The sequence below is a fragment of the Accipiter gentilis genome, chromosome 21 (genome assembly GCF_929443795.1).
Source record: "Accipiter gentilis chromosome 21, bAccGen1.1, whole genome shotgun sequence".
NCBI classification, from domain to species: Eukaryota; Metazoa; Chordata; class Aves; order Accipitriformes; family Accipitridae; genus Astur; species Astur gentilis.
In genome coordinates, this window is record NC_064900.1 from 119,317 (window position 1) to 138,410 (window position 19,094).

At 43.2% G+C, this 19,094-nt stretch overlaps 1 long non-coding RNA gene across 1 annotated transcript in view; it reads right to left on the minus strand.

Annotated features, from left to right (window-relative positions):
• Positions 1–1,745: 1,745 nt before the first annotated feature.
• Positions 1,746–19,094, minus strand: part of LOC126048872 (uncharacterized) — a 46,991-nt gene continuing 29,642 nt past the window's right edge. The window contains exons 9-10 of the long non-coding RNA XR_007509009.1: positions 2,674–3,016; positions 1,746–1,826 (exon numbers count right to left, since the gene is read on the minus strand). This is a non-coding gene — a long non-coding RNA (uncharacterized LOC126048872). The remainder of the gene's footprint in view (positions 1,827–2,673; positions 3,017–19,094) is intronic.

Sequence of the window (19,094 nt, forward strand, 5' to 3'; positions counted from 1 at the left end):
TTCCCACAAAATTAGGAATGCTTTTACGCAGGAAGTCCTGGCTTTGTAGCCATCTATGCCGACAAACAAAAAACTATTCTAGGTCTGCTCTTGTGGTATTTAGGAAGTTGCAGAATTCAGCTTAGGGATGCATAATCACAGTATTTAATTACTGTTGCAGTACTGACCTACATACACCAGCAGATAATAAACTAAAAGTCACAGTGCTTCTGATTTGGTATAAGCCAACAGACCTCCAGATTTTTTTCAGAGCACGTAAAGGTACAGCTCTCTGGGCATCACATGGCAATCATAACTGCCAAATGACTTGACAAGCTTGTAAACATCCAAACTGCTGCAAACACATCTATACATACAATAATGGATAAAATGTAGATGCATTCCACCTACACGCTTATGCAGGCAAACACTCGTGAGTTAAAAGCCACTGTATGAACCAGCTTACGGAGCGCTTAACAAAGCCAGTGATTCCCTTGCACACCTGAAGACCAGAAAAACATTCACCAAAATAAAGTTAGGGACATGCTTTTTTTTTTTTTTTTTTTTTTTTTTTTTTTAAACTGTAACATGTACTAAGACAGCAAGATCACTTTTCCAGCATCATTCATACACACATATGCCCCAGAAGCTACTTGAAATTACCTTGTGTAATGGAATTGTCTGGAAAGCTCAGCTTAAAGTAGTTGAGCTCAGGTACAGAAAATAAATGCATGCAGCATTTTAACAATGATGACTTACCAGTGTTATGTTATTTCCATTTAGCAAAATCTGGTCTAGCTTTGTGACTCTTCTGCCCTCAGACGGAATCTCACTGAAGCAGCGTTAAAAACAAATAAGTAAGAACACATAACCAGGGACAACAATTCCAGTTTTGATTACAGAATAAGTCTCTACATTAAGATGGCAGTTGTTGGAACTAAGAAATGAATTGGCCACGCTGCAGCCTGATCTTGATAAATTGACCGCCTGGATAAAGCAAGCTATCTGGCAACTAAAAAGATCCATTGTACTTTTCTGCTCAGTACACCTAAAGATACAGATTCACCCTCGAAATCTCGGCAATTTCTTGAATACCACCAATACTCAGAACAGGTTTCAAATAGCAACGTGGCAGGACAAAGTAATAAATGCTTATCCTTAAGTCTGCTAACTTTCTAAACCTTTGCCTAGACCTTAAGGAAATGTAAAAACAAACAAACTACTGGAAAGTTCAACACACAATCCACGCAAAGTTAAGGCTATCAAGTAGGAACCTGATTACAAGTATAAATCATGCAACAGCTACTCTATGACATGGATGTCCTGAACAGATCATCCTCTACAGTTTAAGTCCAAGGTACAAACCCTTCAGCTGGCAAGTATTCCAAAAACATAAAACCTCTTTGCTTACAGAGCTTACACAGTATTTTTCCCCAGGAAACCAAATGTTCAAGAAGAACAGGAGGCAGAAACAACACTTGCAATTCTGTAACGTCTTCTAGCACCGTATCTGAAAATCCAGTTTCAAGGAAAATAAGGCCCCGAATTTAAAAATAAAACTATTTCCAGTTATTTCCATGTCACACTGAGCTGTGATTTTACCTGTAAAATAAAAAAAATCAGAACAAGACAACTGATCCATACAAAAAAGGCTCTCCTATCCAGTGAACTCAAACCTCTCAAAAGCAGTAACATCACTGAGCTGGAGCATAAACTGGACGGCCTTAAACACCTCCATCAAAGGATACGGACAAAGTCATCAAGTCCTAGAAGCGGTCCCACAATTTCTGATCGCTCTTCATCACAACATGAACGCGTGCATGGACCTACGCATTTGTCCACAAGTTCTGTAGATTGAAAGGCAGAAGATATTGCTTTGTAGAACATACATATTTTGCAGCAAAAACCTTAACGCTGTGGCGGCAAAAAAAGTCATTGCTGCGGGCACTGGTGAAAAGCAGAGAAAGAAGGCGAAAAAAAGAGACAGGAAAAAAACCACAGTAAAAAACCCGCTTCCTCAACTGCTGCCGATAGGTACCTCCACAAGTTCCTGCGGCCGCAGGAACACGTTCCCTCCACCGAGAGCCTCTCTCCACCTCGGTGCCGCCGGGCCGCAGCACATCACCGCGGGTCTGCCGAGCGACAACGCTCGTCCCCAGCCGGCCTTTGCAAACCTCCTTTGCCCGGAGCCACACCCCCCCCCGATCGCTGCCCGCGCCGGAGACCAGGACGCCCCAGCGCCTCTCTGCCGCCGTGGGCAGGGGCCGCGCCACTGACAGGCCCGGCCGCAGCTCCCGAGCGGCGGGAAGCCCCGCGGCCTCAGGCGGACGCCTGATTGACGAGCCCGGAGGGCCGCCGCGCCTGCAGCCCCGGCCCCTCAGCCCCGGCCCAGCGAGGATTTTTCCCTCGCCGGCCAAGAACGCCAGACGCTGCGGCCAGACCCGCGCACTTCACCGCGGCTGCGAAGGCGACGGGGCTTCGCCGCCCGCCACCGCGCCGACGCGGGAGGCTGGCGCGGGGCCCCCCGGCCCGCCCCGGGCCCCCCGGCCCGGCGCGGGGCCCCCCGGCCCGGCCCCGGCCCGGCCCCGCCCCTGCCCGCCGGCCCCCCTCACCCCCTCCAGCCGCTCGCCCTCCCTCGCCTCCCGCCGCCTCCGCACACATCCGCACCCCCGCGCTGCCCGAGGAAACCCTCACCTGACGGCAGCCGCCACCTCCGCACAGCCCCGCACCCCCGGGGTGAGCTGAGCTGATGGGCTGAGCTCCAATCTCCCCAGAAACCTCTGCCCTGACACCAGAGTCTCTTAAAACAGTTTCTGACCTCTTCTGACACGTCACAGGATAGTAACCCACAAGACCATGTCTCTCCTACTTTGCTCTGTTGCAGAAGAATCTCAGCTTGCAAAGCACATCAGTTTTCTGTAACACAGATAACCAGGGTTCACACAGTCAGACTTTTCAGTTAGAAGGCCACAGAACGAATCACAAAGAGACCAAGTATCTTTTCCTTAAACATCCTGTTTACAGACAGCTATGTTACCTCCAAGTGCTATGAAAGTTACTTTCTCTAAAACTATCTTCCATTTAGTTTTCCTTTTTTTTTTTTTTCCCCCTGAAAACAATCTTATAGCCTAATCCTTATAGGATTTTTTTCAAGTTTTGTTTTTTTCTAATGAGTATCAACACATGAAAACTCTAAATAGTTTCAGGAAGGTCAGTATTTGCTACAGTTGCACTTGATCCAACATCCCACCTTTTTTTTCCAACAAGCAAACAAGTTCAACCAAGTTTCATTCAAGAGCCATACAGGAGAAAGTACAGATTCTGCTCTGTCTGCTAACAAGCAGGCGAAGGAGCTGCTACCAATCTGAAAACTATATAGGCTCTGCCGTGCCCATTTTGAACTGGGGAAGAAAAATAGCCCTTCCTGTTTCAACATTTAGGTCCACTTTTTCTCATTTGCAAAGCAGATCCGCTGCCTTGGGAGACTGACCAGAATTACCTGGAACAAACATTATTTTTGCCTACGATCTGTTTGTTAGTTGAGAAAACAGTCACTATGTCCCTGTGATAATATATTACACGATTTCATCAATACATTTCTGTCTCAAGGGGCCCAGTTGTATTTTATTTTCTAGTAACACAGTATCTATCTAATTCCTGTCTCTGACTTAAGAGATGAGCAACATGCAATTTCTTCAATGTCTACTTATCACGTGAGGAAGTCAACAAATCTCTTTTCACAGTTACAAGCACTTTTCAAAGACATGACAGTTCGCTCAGGTCATCAACTGAACCTGAACAAGCTGGAAAATATAAAAGGATCAATAAATGTGAGAAAGACCTTTGGTATGAGGGAACCCAGACAAACCGGTGCAGCAGCTTTCTTCCCTATCGATTCGATTCGAAGAGAATGCTGTTTGGCTGCTGCTTATACGGATAATCCACAGATTATTTGCTATTCTTCTTAGCCAAAGGGCTAAGGCAGTACCATCAGCAACTTCATAACATACCCTGAAACAAGAAGCAGATATTACAGCTCCAAGTCTGAGGAAACAGCATCAATGATTAAGACAGCTGTAAAATGGAAGGCATGGTAAGTGGCAGTGGTATAAGGCACTAGCAATTTATCAGGGCTCTTTCAATTGCTGGCATTTTCTGTGACTTGGATTTTGCTTATTATTATGAGATCATTACACCACCTATCACACAAGTGTACCTTTGTTAACTTTGAAATAAAAGCTGCTAGACAATATACAACACAAAGTTAGACAAGCGAGGGAAGTACACAGTGATTTCACAGGCAATCTGGAATTGGGCACCCGACTTGAATTCCTGGCTTTGAAAACCTCTCTCCAAATGACTTACCGTCTTTCACCAAGATCCAGCAGCAGTTCTCTCCTGTGCCTCATGCTCTTCTTCAGCCAGCCAAAGCCCACGGAGCTTCACTGTAAGCTTGAAGACCAGGATGCCAGCTTCGTGTCCTATTTCTGTCACCTAGTTTTTATGGACCGTTTCTTGCTAATCAAATGGCCCAGTGATTCCTCGTCACACATCACACTTGAGGTAGTACATCCAAGCATTATTTCTGCAGCGCTACATTTGCACGGATTAGCTGCTGAACCCTCCAGATGATGTACTGCTTTTCAAGAAGGGTGTAGTATAACTGGCGAGAGTCTACAGTAAGTCCAAGAGGGTGCTCAATGATGTACAGGAGTCTGACTTCAAAGTATAAATTGAAAAACAGCTGCTTAACCTGGAAAGGGCAATACTGAAGAGAAATAACAATGTTTAAACTCTAAAAGGTAGCTATAAGGAAGAACTTTTGTGTACATCCACTGCACACAGGACACGGAATCATGGGGCTTAAATTACAACCTGAAAAACTTAGGGTTTGTGGCAATCTTTGCAACAGTAGTAATGATTACAGGAAACGTTTAAGAATAAATTAGGCAAGCATTTGTCAAGAATGGTACAGAAAGTTGATCATTCACCTCTAGAATGAGAGCAACACTAGACTATCTTTAAAAGTTCTTCTTACCCCACTGCTGTCCCTCTCTGTATTTCTACCCTCAAACACAAGCATCAACCCCAGCTGTGCACTTACAATTATATCTGCATATGCACATGTCTAGATATGCACATTTATTTCTTCCTTACACACAGCTGAAGGAGAGTACTCATAGGTAAGCCAATTTACATAAACAGCTTTTGAAAGTTAAACACCTCAGCTTCTTGCAAAACGTTAGCCCAACACAACACCGGGAGCGGTATGTAAATCCTTATTCCAAAACTGCGTTCTCTTAAATCTTATGAAAACCATTTCTAACATAAAGCCTGACTTGTCCATTTTCTGACACTCCCCTTCTCTGTCATCGGGTACTTATTAGATAGTAAAACAACTGACGGGGCAAACACCGTAACTAGCACAATAGCTGACTTCCGTAGCAGTTGCATATCATGTCTGAATAAATGTGAGTTTAGTAGGTATATAGGTAGATACACATTCATAAATGCACAAGAACTGAAAGGAGTAATCTGTGACTGGTAGACTAAGAACGCTGCAATAGCATGCAATGTAAATCAACATGCACCTATAGGGAAGGGAAGTACAGAAACATTCTTCTGGATTAAAAAAAAATACGCAGCAATGGTAGGAAAAGGTACTTGGAACGTGCCACTTTCAGTCCACTGAAACAATGTCTGCAACTGCAGTAAGAACACTGGCAAACTACCTTCTCTGTTCCACAGGGCCTTGAAACCCATACGCATTGTCTGTTGCCACTTGCCCTTAGGAAACAAAGGCACTGCGATCAGCAGAAGCGTGTAGAACACCAAAAATGAAACTTTTGAATATGACACATGCAAGATCCTCATTCTCTGTACAGTCTACAAGGTTACACAATTGTAAAATACTTTGTAAGAATGAGAATCCTGAAGTTTGCCTTGGATTAAAAAAGTTTTAAAATTCCGCTTTGTTTTGAGTTTTTTTTCCAAGGGTTTTAGAAATAAAAGCATCTTGGTAAAGTGATTTTCAGACACTGCACAGACACAAGCAGTGTTTCTCCCACTGCGAGAGGAGTATAAAAATACTCTTATCTAATATCTTATAGACAAGAGTGACCAAGGTCACAGGAGAATCTGTACTTTCCCACTGATTACAAGGAACGGGCCAGCTGCTTTGTGCCCCCTATGCAGCTGGAGCATGCAGTTGCCTGGTAACTTGTTCCGAGCTATTGCATCTTAATCACATATACATGTAGGAATACCAAGCTGACCGCTTAGGTTTATCAGCCAAAACAGTTTACAGCAACACAATAGTTTATAGCAATTCAGGAAGTTTAACACTGAATTTAGGTATGCACTTATATGGTTTGATGAACAGAACTTTTATAAATGAAAGGGAAACAACAGAAGTTATTTACATGTGACTTTAGAGCATACAAAAGGTATAGTCTACAAACCAAATATGAATTATCAGCAATACTTACCTGTTCAAAGGGCATCATGTAACGTCTCAGACTCAACAAACATAAACTGACAGACTGTTATGATTTGAAAATTTTAAAAAAGTTCTAATAGTGTGCCCAAAACGGAGGTGTTTCAGTGTTCAGGCTAGACTCACTGTCTCCAGTAAATACACATCTTAATTCTACAACAGGATAAAAACTGATTTATAAATTTCCTCTTGTAAAAACGAAACTGTTCCCATTACCCTGCTCACTCCTATTTAAGATATTAAATAGTGCAAATAAGAAGTAACTTGAACCAATCCCTCCCACCCAGCTATAAACCAGGACCATATACAGCCCTTGCAGACTACACAAGATCCTGTCTCATTCCAGCCATATCATTAGCATAAGCTGTGCAAACCCATGCAAATCAACAGGTTTTTCAGGCATAAAAGCAGACTCCAACAGCAGTTAAGCCACTTCTTACAACTGACAATGTCATACTTCCATCACTGATTATAGCACAAGAACAAAAGAGAATGGGTCTTTATTGTCCTTCATGAACTTGAGGGGCTGCAAGAAACTAGTGAAGTTACAAGCCTGGATTCTGTAACGTCACTATCAGCATAATTTCCAGATCAAAGATCCGGCCTCCTGTTAAGATCATCAAACATAATTTTGAGGTCATAGGACAAGTCATCACAACACTATGTTAGGTAGAGTATAAAACCATATCAGATTCTCAGCTAGTTTAAGTTAATGTATTCTGTGTATTCCGCTGAAGTCAATGAAACTAAAGACACTATCACAGGAAAGAGATATTTCAGCACGCCTCAGGACTGGAAAACTATCTTGAAAAATGCCCGTAACTTTTAACACAAATTCTCTGCACTTCCCACGATCTCCCAACAGCGAGCAGTAGTAAGACCCTAACATTTACTTGCAACGTATTTCTTGCATAGCATTCATTTTTATTTTAATTTTAAAAGGGGCAACTAATAAATAAGATTTTTGCAGCTACTCACAAAAATCAATAAGCAAAGACATTTGTTCCAAGATTTAAATTACTTGTATAATTTAAAAAACTAGCAAAGCTCTGTAAAGTAAAAAAGATACATTTACCTACTAATGTAGGAAACTACAGACAAACTTCAGGAAATGACCAAAGGTGCAGAGGATAGGCTAATAGGCTAAGGTAGAAAAACAACAACAAAAAAACCCCCAGGAGTTCTACAGAAAAATGAGTGAGCAGCCCACAGCACTGGCAGACAACAGATTTTTTTATCCCCACTTCCTCCACCCCTTCTTCTTCTCCCACCCCCCCCCCTCCCCTTTTTTTTTTTTTAAAGGAAATAATTTTTCTCTTGTGAAACTTATTGTCAGTGATGCAGTTGAAGCCAAAAGCTTAAATGAGTTCAGGAGAGGATTAACCGAATTCTAAGACACGGGCCAACACAACTGCTACAGAAAGCATCTGCATCACGGTGAAATGCAAACAGCTACTCTGAGAACGACACATTATTATTCACTAAATTTGCCTTTTACTCTGTTGTATAGTTACTAATGTTGAAAAGAGTCACTGCTGTGCAAGAAACTAAAACTTACAGCACTTTATGCTCAGAGAGAACTGTGGCCCGTCAGCTCGTGGCTGTGAAGTCTTACAACTTAACACGTTTCAGTTGCACACCAACAAGTTCTGAGGTGGACTGCTGACTGTATTCAATAGTCACAGCTTATGTAGGAGGATATGATAAACTTTACTTATTTGCCTTTAACCGATGCTCCAAATATGTTAAAGTCATTCTTAAAGCAGGTTACTGGTTTGATTACCCTTCATACAAAACCCTCCTTCAAATGGAGGTTTCTCTTCTTTTCAGGTTTAAGGCATGAACAGAAATCACACGTGCATCATCACTGAAATCAGTGCCTATTTTTCAATAAACTTTAGCAGCATCAGAATTCGTCCTCAAGTACCGTTCATAAAGCAAATGCTTCATTCTTCAAAACTTTTTTTAGCAAACGTTAGTAATGCTGTACCACAGACTCCCACGCCCAGTCACACATGTTCTTCCCGAGACTGTTACGCAGCTTTGTATTTTAAAAATCACCATCCTCACTGTGTACCTGATACCGGTTCTCCCCTTTTTAAAGTCTGTTGTTAAGGAAAAGCTGCAAGTCCTACAAAACCAGGCAGACTTGCTTGTTCTTGCCAAAGAGAAAAAGGTTAAGCATTATTAAAAAATAAGACTATTGCCTACCTTTAAGTATCCATAAAGCTATCAACATGAACCGTATGGTGGCTTGTTAGCATCAATATTTGAACACGGGCATGCAAAATGTCCTTCAGTTAAATTCCAAACTCTATGAATTAATTGGTGGGCAATTCCCCAAGGATAAAACATCTATTAAAAGCCAACAGGAAGCCAGAAATCTCTTGCCATTTCATAGGGTTAAAAAAAAAAAAATACAGTGAATCCTGAAAAAAGAGATCGATATTAGACAGGGAACGCCTATATAGTTATAGGGCAAGTAATAAAACATTTAGTGTTTTGATTTTTTTTTTTATTTATGTCATCACAATAGTTAGACAAACATGGAAACATTTGCAACAGCAATACTTGGGTCACTTTAAAATCTTGGTAACACTGAAATACGGGTCAGCAAAAACTAATGATGTGGGGAGGGGACTTTAGGTCTTCTTATTTTCATACACATTCACACACACACACACATATATCTACATACACACGCACACTCCACAACTCCAAAGAGCTATCTTAACAATGTCTGCCAGTAAACTGAAAGAGTAGGCAGAAAGGAACCATATCCATACTAAGACAGTTAGCTGTGTCGTAAAACTGAAGATCACTGCAACCAGTGCCATCTTAAAGAAGAAGGAAAAAAAAAAAAAACAAAAAACCAACCAAAAAACCTGAAAGGAACCATCGCTGTGCATGTCATAAACATGAAGGTATTTTAACCTGGTGACTACTCTGCTCTATACTTTAAGCATCATTAAGTTTTTATGTATTTTTAAAGTCTAAGGTTATTATTTTAAATGACCTCCTTGTAGTGGCAGCCCAAGTAGCATTCTGGAGAACACCACAGTGTCCACAACTTCTACAGGTCAGTGCAGTATGATTAAGCACTACATTTCTAGGGGAGGAAAACAAAAAACCACTACCACTCATTTATTCAATTGAAAAGCTTATTACCTGCACTTCCAAAGCAACAGGCTACAGGAACACTGAATGCAAAGTAAACCAGACCCATCTGGAATAGTCTGACGTCTCAGCTCCAAGTTACACATCTTTCATTTCGTATTTTAACGGATTAACAGCATTTGGATGCACAGAAATCGTCTTTACAGTGATGTCTGCAGACCTCCGAGTCAAAAGTTAAAATGTCTTCCTAAAATATAACAGTTTTAGCACTTCCTCTGAAAGGAGTGAAAAAACCCACAACCAGGGAAGGAGGAAGTGACACAACACCAAGGGTTTTTTTCCAGAGATAACAAAATCCTGAGAGAACAAGATGTTTGTGCTATCAGAATAAAAATCCCCAAAGAAACAAAAGAGTTTACCTTTCCCTTGGAAAAGTTACCTTTGAGTCAAGATCTGCTCTTTTTCTCTCCCAACCATGAAATCTCTCTTCAGCTTAAGACTATCTTCTACTGCAGCAGAACTTTAGTGCACACGCTGGAACCTGGATAGAAACTTATTTAAAAAAAACAAACAATACAATAGTACTACAGTGGCTAGAAATCTTTTACATATTCTGATGAAAAGACTCAACTTATTTCTAGGAAATAAAGTGTTTGGGGCCAAAGCCAACGCATGATGTTCATGTAAGGTTAAAAATTTTTTTTCTTTTTTTTTTTTTTTAAATTGATATATTGAAAAAAGCTGGAGAAGGAAGTGGGGACAGAAATGAAAAACCATTCAGGGAGTCAGTGGTATAGATTGTCACCACGCAATCTAAATATTGTAATTGCAGATCACATAGTCAGAACAAGCCAGTCAAAAGTAGCACACTCCCTGGGAGAGGGGCGGGAGTCTCTTCCCCCTTGTATTCCAAGCCAAGACCCAACTAGCAGAAGGCAGCTTTTCTGTCAGATAAAGCAAGGCAAAAGGATCACGTACAGCAACTTCCTTGCAGCCTCTTGCTCCTGAGCACCCTTCTTCACCTCTTTCTTTCTTTCTTCTGGTGATGGGAAGGCAAAGCATGTTCTGTTCCTATGAGCCCATACTGCTTGTCCCTATAGTCACAGCAGGCACCTGTGATTCCTCTCCGAAGACATTTACGCATAGAAATCAGTTGAGTGGTGTGTTACGGAAGCATAAGCTGCAGTGGACGTGATTTTGAATCAGTTATTGTTTTGCCCATCATGACAAAATAAAACCGGCAATTTCTTACTTTATAGAAATCCTCCTAAAATAGTAGTTGCCCCCAATAGCTGTCAAGTTTTTGTATCACAGGAGAACAAATGCAGCCAAAAGAACATTTTCTCTAAAATGACCACTCCGAACTGCACAAGCAGGCAGGCACAGGCAACTCCCAATTTAATGAAGTATATGTACACAGCACCACTTAGTGGTGCAAGCAGAGTCACCGCTGACAGGAATGAGAAGTCTGAAAACCAACCTTCCCGCCCCGGCCCCCTGGACACTGCAGCCTGATCTTGATAAACTGACCGCCTGGATAAAGCAAGCTATCTGGCAACTAAAAAGATCCATTGTACTTTTCTGCTCAGTACACCTAAAGATACAGATTCACCCTCGAAATCTTGGCAATTTCTTGAATACCACCAATACTCAGAACAGGTTTCAAACGGCAACGTGGCAGGACAAAGTAATAAATACTTATCCTTAAGTCTGCTAACTTTCTAAACCTTTGCCTAGACCTTAAGGAAATGTAAAAACAAACAAACTACTGGAAAGTTCAACACACAATCCACGCAAAGTTAAGGCTATCAAGTAGGAACCTGATTACAAGTATAAATCATGCAACAGCTACTCTATGACATGGATGTCCTGAACAGATCATCCTCTACAGTTTAAGTCCAAGGTACAAACCCATCAGCACCTCCTTCCCTCTCTGTATCGCTGTGGTTATCTGCTGCATGCCCAGAGCCAAAAAGAATCCAGACATTGGAGTTACTGTTCCTTTTATGCCCACCCCCATACTTCTTTCCCGACGGAGAGGTGATGCACCTGATTTGAGGTGGAGTGCAGACAACCTTCTCATCTAGTGCTGGGCAGTTTATTTGTCCCATAAACAAACCCCAGGAAAGAGAATGCACGGTTGGACGGGTGCACTTGAGGTTTTGACCACGCGGTAGCACCATTAACTGCTGAAAGAGCAGGACTCTCTGCCGCTCTGTGTCCATGTCACGACTGCCCTCACGTCCCCAGTCTGCACCCAGCTCCTCCAGAGTGTGCAGAGGGGCTTCCAGCCCTGGCTCAGCAGGCGTCCACATAAGATCCCCCAGCCAAGAGGGGGGTGTATGCTCACCTGCCACATCGATACCGTGGGTACATTAAAAGCCACCCCCCAACCCTTTCCCCAGAAGTGCTTGTGGGAGGCTTTTCATTCATCTGGCTGTAAACCCCCTCCCCCTCAGGGAGACCAACATCCAGGCATGCCTTGCTCTAACTCCCCAAATCCACTGCCCTCTGAGGAATAAAAGGTGCCTGGGCCACTACCCCGGCTCTAATCTGCAGATATGCCTGGCTTCCCAGAAGTAGGCTGAGAAAGCCAGCATTAAGGCAGTCCTTCCCACTCCCAGATCCACAAAATCCTCAGAGAAAAGAAGAAAAATAGCCACTTCACTGCAGCATGAAGTAAATAAACTTGGGGGACACAGGAGGCCAGTTCTCCTGGGGTCAATGGAAAGGAAGGGTAGATGCAACATATCTGAGGATTTTGCATGTGCACAGCTGAAACAGCAATGCCTCAAGCAGGGATGCATCCCATTTATGGCAGTTCCTCCCTGCTTCTCATCCCCAAAAGACAAACTCAGGCCTCTGCCTTCTCCATGTGTAGCTCCCCACTCCCTTCAGCATGGAGCTGCGAGGCTCTGGGTTTGTGGAGAACCACAGGTGGGAAACCGAGGCTACTAAAGGTGACCACAGAGAACAGACCAGCTCGGAGGGGGCGAGGAGGGCTGATGCACAATTTCTACGTTTGAATTTGTTGGGAACTTGGTGGGAGTCACAGGCTTGCAAACTACAACCCCAGCTATTCAGGACATGGGCTTACCAACATCACAAACCTCCGGGGACGGCGCCTGCGCCGGCGAGCAAACGCCGGGCTGCCCCACGCGAAGCACGGCGCATGCGCCCGGGAAGCGCGTCCGCACGGCTGGTCGGGGAGCGGGCGCAGCGGGAAGCCCGCGGAAAACCACGTGAAACCGGCAACGGTCCCGAGTCTGACCTGGTCGGACTCCGGGGGCCGCGAGGACTACGCCGCGCCCGAGAGCCACGCTGCTGCCCGGCCGCCGACTCCGCGAAAACTACAGCTCCCGGCATGCCCCGGGAGGCAGTCTGCCCTGCTGCCTGACCCCGAGGGGACGCCGCTTCCGTTCCCCCCCACCTCCCCACGCCGGTGCAGCGGCAGTCCCCGCCGAGCCCCCAACGCCGCTCCGGGTAGCTCCGGCGCGCTCCCGCCGCCGCCGCTCCGGCACGGCGCGGCCCCGCTGCCACTCCATGCGTCCCGACAGGGACCCCGCCGTCCTCCTCGGGGCTTTCCCCGGGACCCGCCGGCCGACTGCGCAGCCCCGCCACGGGGCCCAGTGAGCCCCCCCGCGCGCCCGTTCTCTCAGCCGCCCTGTCAGCGCCCCCCCTACCCCCGCGCGCCCGTTCTCTCAGCCGCCCTGTGAGCCCCCAGGGCTCCCCCCCGGCCTCGGCACAGGCGGCCCCCACCTCCCCCGGGCCACCCCCGCCTCCGACGTTCGCGCTCCGAGGGGCGCCCGGCCCCGCTCACCTTCTCCCTCGGGGCAGCCGCAGCCCGGTCACTGCTCAGCTCCGCTCCTGCCTGGGCTCCCGGCGGCCCCTCCCCCGGCAGCCCCTCCCCTTGCCAGGGAGGGGGCGTCGCCATCAGCCTCTCACTGCCCGCACCTGCGGCTCCTCCAGCCCCGGCCCGCAGCTGTGGTACCGAAACCCGGAACCAAACTCCTCAACACCAAGGTGAAGTGAAGCAGCAGGCACTGCCTTGACTGAGTGACAGATGTCAAGAGTCATCTGATGTGGAAGAGGTGTTAACTGGGGTCAAAATACAGATTTTAATACCCATCTTATTTTAGTTCTAAGACTTGGCGATTGCCAGGTCTCATCTTTTCGGTTTCCTCAGGTCCACCAGAAAGCGAGGCCACAAGGGAGATTTCTTCCAGAGAGAGGATAGAGTTATTAAGTCTAAAGACCACGACTTACTTTTCTCCTTCATGAAAAGGTGAGTGGATCATATAGCATCACTAGTCACCCAAGCAGTTAACCCTGAACTTTTCACCTGTCCTTTAATGCAGTCAACTCCAAGCTAAATTTTTCCCATTATTAAGAGGGGACCAAAGATCATGTGAAATATTATTATACTTTCTACAAATACACACCCATCTTAGAGCTTTAGCTACTAGAGAAAGTCTTGGGAGTTTGGGGTCAGAGGAGCTGCAAGTATAAACTTTCATACAGCTCTGTTTAGGATGTGTGATGTTTCTCTGGTTGTCTAAACCAGTCTAAATTTCCACAGATGGTCCCGACTCTGGGTGGCTCTAACAAGGATCCTGGAACTCCAGTAAGTTCTATATCGTTTTATATTTTAAACATGATCCCAAGTTCCTTTTTGCACTTGTCTTTACGGTTTTGGCAGCTGACAGCCCCAAGGGGTGCTTGTACAAATTTCTCCCGAAGGGCGAGTAAATTAATTCTTTTGTCCGTGAGGTGGATGGTTTGGTAATGTTATAATTCACAACGCTATAATTCCTTCTTTCAAATTTAAAAAAAATAATTGCCTTTTAAAACCATCCAATTTAATCTGCTAAAATGATTCTCATTGTTCTACCTCTTTTCTCAAGTTTCGGTTAAATTCAATGTCAGTATTCTCCACGGAACTAGATTTTCATCTGACTTTGGAATCGGAAGGCAGGCTGTTACTGAGGTTAAATTTTGTGTCTTTACAAAACTTTGAATCAGTTACAAAACTAGATTATTTTTTTTAATCCAAATTACAAAACCGGTTAATATCAAGATTAATAGCTCAAACAATAATTGTTTCATTTTGTTTATCTCATGTTTAGAACCCCTCAAAAAAAATACATACACCCTCTAAACACACAAAAAGATTATTGCCCTCGACAATATTCCTAATAGCAACCCCAGCATTATAAACTTTACACAACTGTTTTCCCAAATAGGTAATGTGAAACTTACTTATAGATTTTCCGTTTTAAAGGGCCAGTTTCCTTAGACTTCCAGTTTCTTGTTGGGTGCTTTCTTTATTCTCGAATAATGAAGCCAAGGTTCTTCTCCCAGACCTTTACTGCTACAAGTGTTGTTAAAATGACTCGATACGGTCCTTTCCACTTCTCGGTGATTTTATATATATTCAATCTCTTGGTCGGAAGGGATGCGCTGCTACATCCAATTCTAAGGGTCCAGCTGTGGAGACATACTGACAAAGTTCTTGAAAAGAATTGCTTAAAGAAATCATAACACATTTTAAAAACATATCTCCAAAGGCACTCAAGATACTCAGAACATAGGACTCTTGATATGGTCTTTCATACAACATTTCATAAAGACTTGACTTTTCTTTCTCTTCTGGCTATACTCTGATTCTTAATAGAGCCACGGGTAACGCTTTAACCCATGTGAGGAGTGAGGTTTCCCGACAAATTTTACTCGACTGTTGCTTAAGGATATAGTTCATTCTCTCTCTCTCCCCACACACACTTGTGGTCTATGTGGGGTGTGATAGTCTCAATCCATAGATAATACTTTGCTCAACTTGTCTCATAATCTTTGCTATAAAATGAGGGCCATTGTCAGATGGCATTCTTACAGGCACCCCATATTTTGGTATTATCTCTTCGAGCAAGACTTTGACTACTTCCCTTGCTTTGTTGGTGCGACAAGGGAAAGCCTTGGGCCACCCAGTAAAGGTATCAACTAAAACTAGGATATATCCTTATTTTCAAGGCAATTCTATAAAATCAATTTGCTAATATTCTTCTAAAAAATTTCCTTATTTAATAATCCCAAAGATGATCTTATTACTGATTCGGGGATAATTTTACATATACATTTCACGTCCGCTTATAATTGTTTAAACAATCTTTGTCATATTTCACTTTCTGTTTCCCAGTATACTTTGTGATGTTCAATGGGGCAATTTCTCTTATTATTGTGGGTGGGACTATTATTCGACCTGTCGGTGTTACAGCCTATCCTGTTTCATTTTGTTAGCCTGCAATCTAATAATTAATTCTTCATCTTTTTCATTATAATTTGGAGTTTCTTTAGGCAATTTTATACCTTTCTCTGGAACTAGTGCTAAGATGCCTTTTTCTGTAGCCTCTTTAGCAGCTTTATCAGCCAGTCAGTTACCTGCATTAGGACCGGTCTTACCTAACTGGTGTGCTTTACAGTGCATTATCGTGACTGCTGTTGGGTTTTGAATGGTTTCTAACAATTTCAGTATTTGTTCTGCGTGCTGAACAGTGGTTCCTGGTGCAGATAACAGTCCTCTTTCTCCCCGTATCGCTCCATGCGCACGTACTACTCCAAAAGCATACTTTGAGTCTGTCGAAGTGTTGACTTGCTTTCCTTGACTTAGTTCCAGAGCTCGAGTAAGAGCTATCAATTCAGCCTTTTGGGCAGATATCATCGAAGGCAAACTTGGCAACGCAATTACCTCCTCAGTAGTTATTGTCTATCTCGATAAACGTTTTCCTTCACAGATGGAACCGCTTCCATCGGCATATAGTTCCCAATCTGTTTCTTCTAGTGGCACATCTCAGAGATCCAGTCAGCTGGAGTAAACTATTTCGATTGCCTGCAAGCAGTCACGTTCCAGTTCTCCTTTAATTTGGTCAGTTGTTGAAAACGCAACAGGGTTAACGGCGGTAGTAGTTTTTAGGTAAACATCATCTTGTTCCAGCAACACCACCACTTGGTATTTCAGCATTCTGCTAGGGGATAACCAGTGCCCCCCTTTCCGTTTTAGCACAACAGTTATCATATGGGAAATATACAGTAATCCTTTGTCCTCAGGTGAACTTACGAGCTTCCTGGATCAGTAGCACAGTTGCAGCGATGGCTCTCGGACGACCAGAGCATCCCAGACTCACATTATCTAATCGCTTCGAGAAGTAGGCCACAGCTCGCCCACTTGGCCCTAAATATTGGGCCAGGATACCCAGAGCTCTACCTCTTCTTTCACGAGCAAAAAGTTCAAGTGTCTCTTGTGAGATCTGGCAGACGCTAGGGCTGGCACCCCTATTACAACCTGTTTCAATTCTTGGAAAGTAGCTTTCTTGGCATCGGTCCAATCCATTGTTTGAGGTTTTGAGCTGCTCCTATAAAGGTCAGGCCAGCAAGCCACAATTTATAATCTACAGGTGACACCACTCAACCATTCCCGGAAATGCTTGTCATTAATTTTTTTAGTCTTAGGTTCGGGGAGACGACACATTGCCTCTTTTCCCTCAGGTCCCAATTGTCTCTGTCCTTTTAGGATTTTAAAACTCAAATAAGTTTCTTCTTTCTGGGTTATTTGGGCTTTTTCTTTTGACACTCGATATCCACTGATTCCCCAAAAGTTCAAAAAGTTAACAGTTAACTTTGTGCATTGTTCTTCCTTCTCAGCTACAATTAACAGATCATCCGTATATTTCAGCAAGATTTCTTGATTATTTTCTTTCTTCCAAATCTCTAATTCTCGTGCCAGTTGATTTCCAAAAATGGTAAGACTATTCTTAAATCCTTGAGGCAAGACTGTCCACGTGTATTGTGTTTTTCTCCCAGTCTCAGGATTTTCCCATTCCAAAGCAAAAACCTCTTGACTATTGGGATCCAAGGGAATACAGAAAAAGGCATCTTTTCGGTCTAACACTGTGAACCATTCTCGTTTCTCCGTTAGGGTTGTTAACAAAGTATAAGGATTTGCCACTACCGGATGAATATCTTGTACCATTTGATTTATTGCTCTGAGGAGGTCTTGAACTAATCTGTCATCTTTTTCATCAGCCTTTTAACAGGCAAGATCGGGGTGTTATATCTGGATTCACATTCTATTAACAATTTGTATCTTAAAAATTTTTGTATTACCATTACTAACCCTTTCTGACTTTCTGGTTTTGGGGGGTATTGTTTAATTCTTACCGGATTCGATCCTGGCTTTAATCAACTCTCACAGGTTCTGCTTTTTGGATTTACCAGGAACTTCCCAGTCCAGACGATTGGAATGACAGCATTATACTTGGACTGGTATAATCTTCTGCTTTCGGTAAACATCCTGTTAACAACAAAGCCACTGCTTCGATACGTTTAGTTTCTGGAATTAAAATTTTAATCTCTCCATTTTTAAATTTAATTTCTGCCTCTAAGTTCTCAAATAGATCTCTCCTTAACAGGAGTTTAGGAGAATTTGGCACATACAAAAACTGCTGAGTGACCCATTGCTTTCCTAATTTCATTGTTAAAGATTTAAAGAAGGGTCTAGTTTCTCGTTCGCTTGTTGCACCACCACCACCAATTTCTTCAAAACTTAACTCTCCCTCTAAGGTACTTAAAACTGAAAAGGTGACTCTAGTGTCAACTCAAATTCAATTTTCTGTTCTCCCAGTTCAGCTTGTTGCCGAAATCCGGAATAAAACTCTTTAACAGCAATGAGAAGTTAAGAAGCACGTACTTTAATGCAGCGCTGGGCATACAGGGGATCACTCCACCTAGTGTGTGCACCTGTCTAGTTTAATCATGCAGGTTAAATACACACCTGTTATCCATATTCACTAAATTTCTGGGAAGTGTCATACATAATCATCAATTGTCCGATAAATCATTAGCATATGTAAATGTCCTTCTACGCAGGCGTGGTGAAGCCTCTGGTGGTCTTCAGAAGCCCGCTGGTGGTCTTCCATAGTCTTCTTCACTTTGTCCGATAGTTGACCTCTCTTATGTGATTCTGCGCAGTATGATTTTTGCCATCATGTATTAGATTTACATAAAAGTACATTCAATGTTAATTCTTGAATTTAATGTTTCTAGTGATTGGCCCTCAGTCACACCACCTTTTCAATATTCTTATACTAAAACATTCATTGGTTAATCTTACTTAATTCCACTAACTGGAATCTTGATCAAAGTGGTGTTTCTAAGCAACAGAACTAAGATCCATAACGATCTCTCTTAGTTTCTTAGGACGAAACACTACAAACTAACAAATCGGTCGAAGTTTCTATGGTTAACTTATTTTAGACAATATTTATTTTCTTGTGACTGTATACAGCACATTTTGTATGTTCCTAAGTTTCGATGACTACATTGCGAGCTTCAAACCGCTATATATTCTACAGTCTTTACTTTTTCATCAAACCCAGCTTATATAAAATTTTAACTTATCAGAATATTTGTAACAAGCTGTAACCAGAGGTTCTGCTGGGAGACTTCCCAC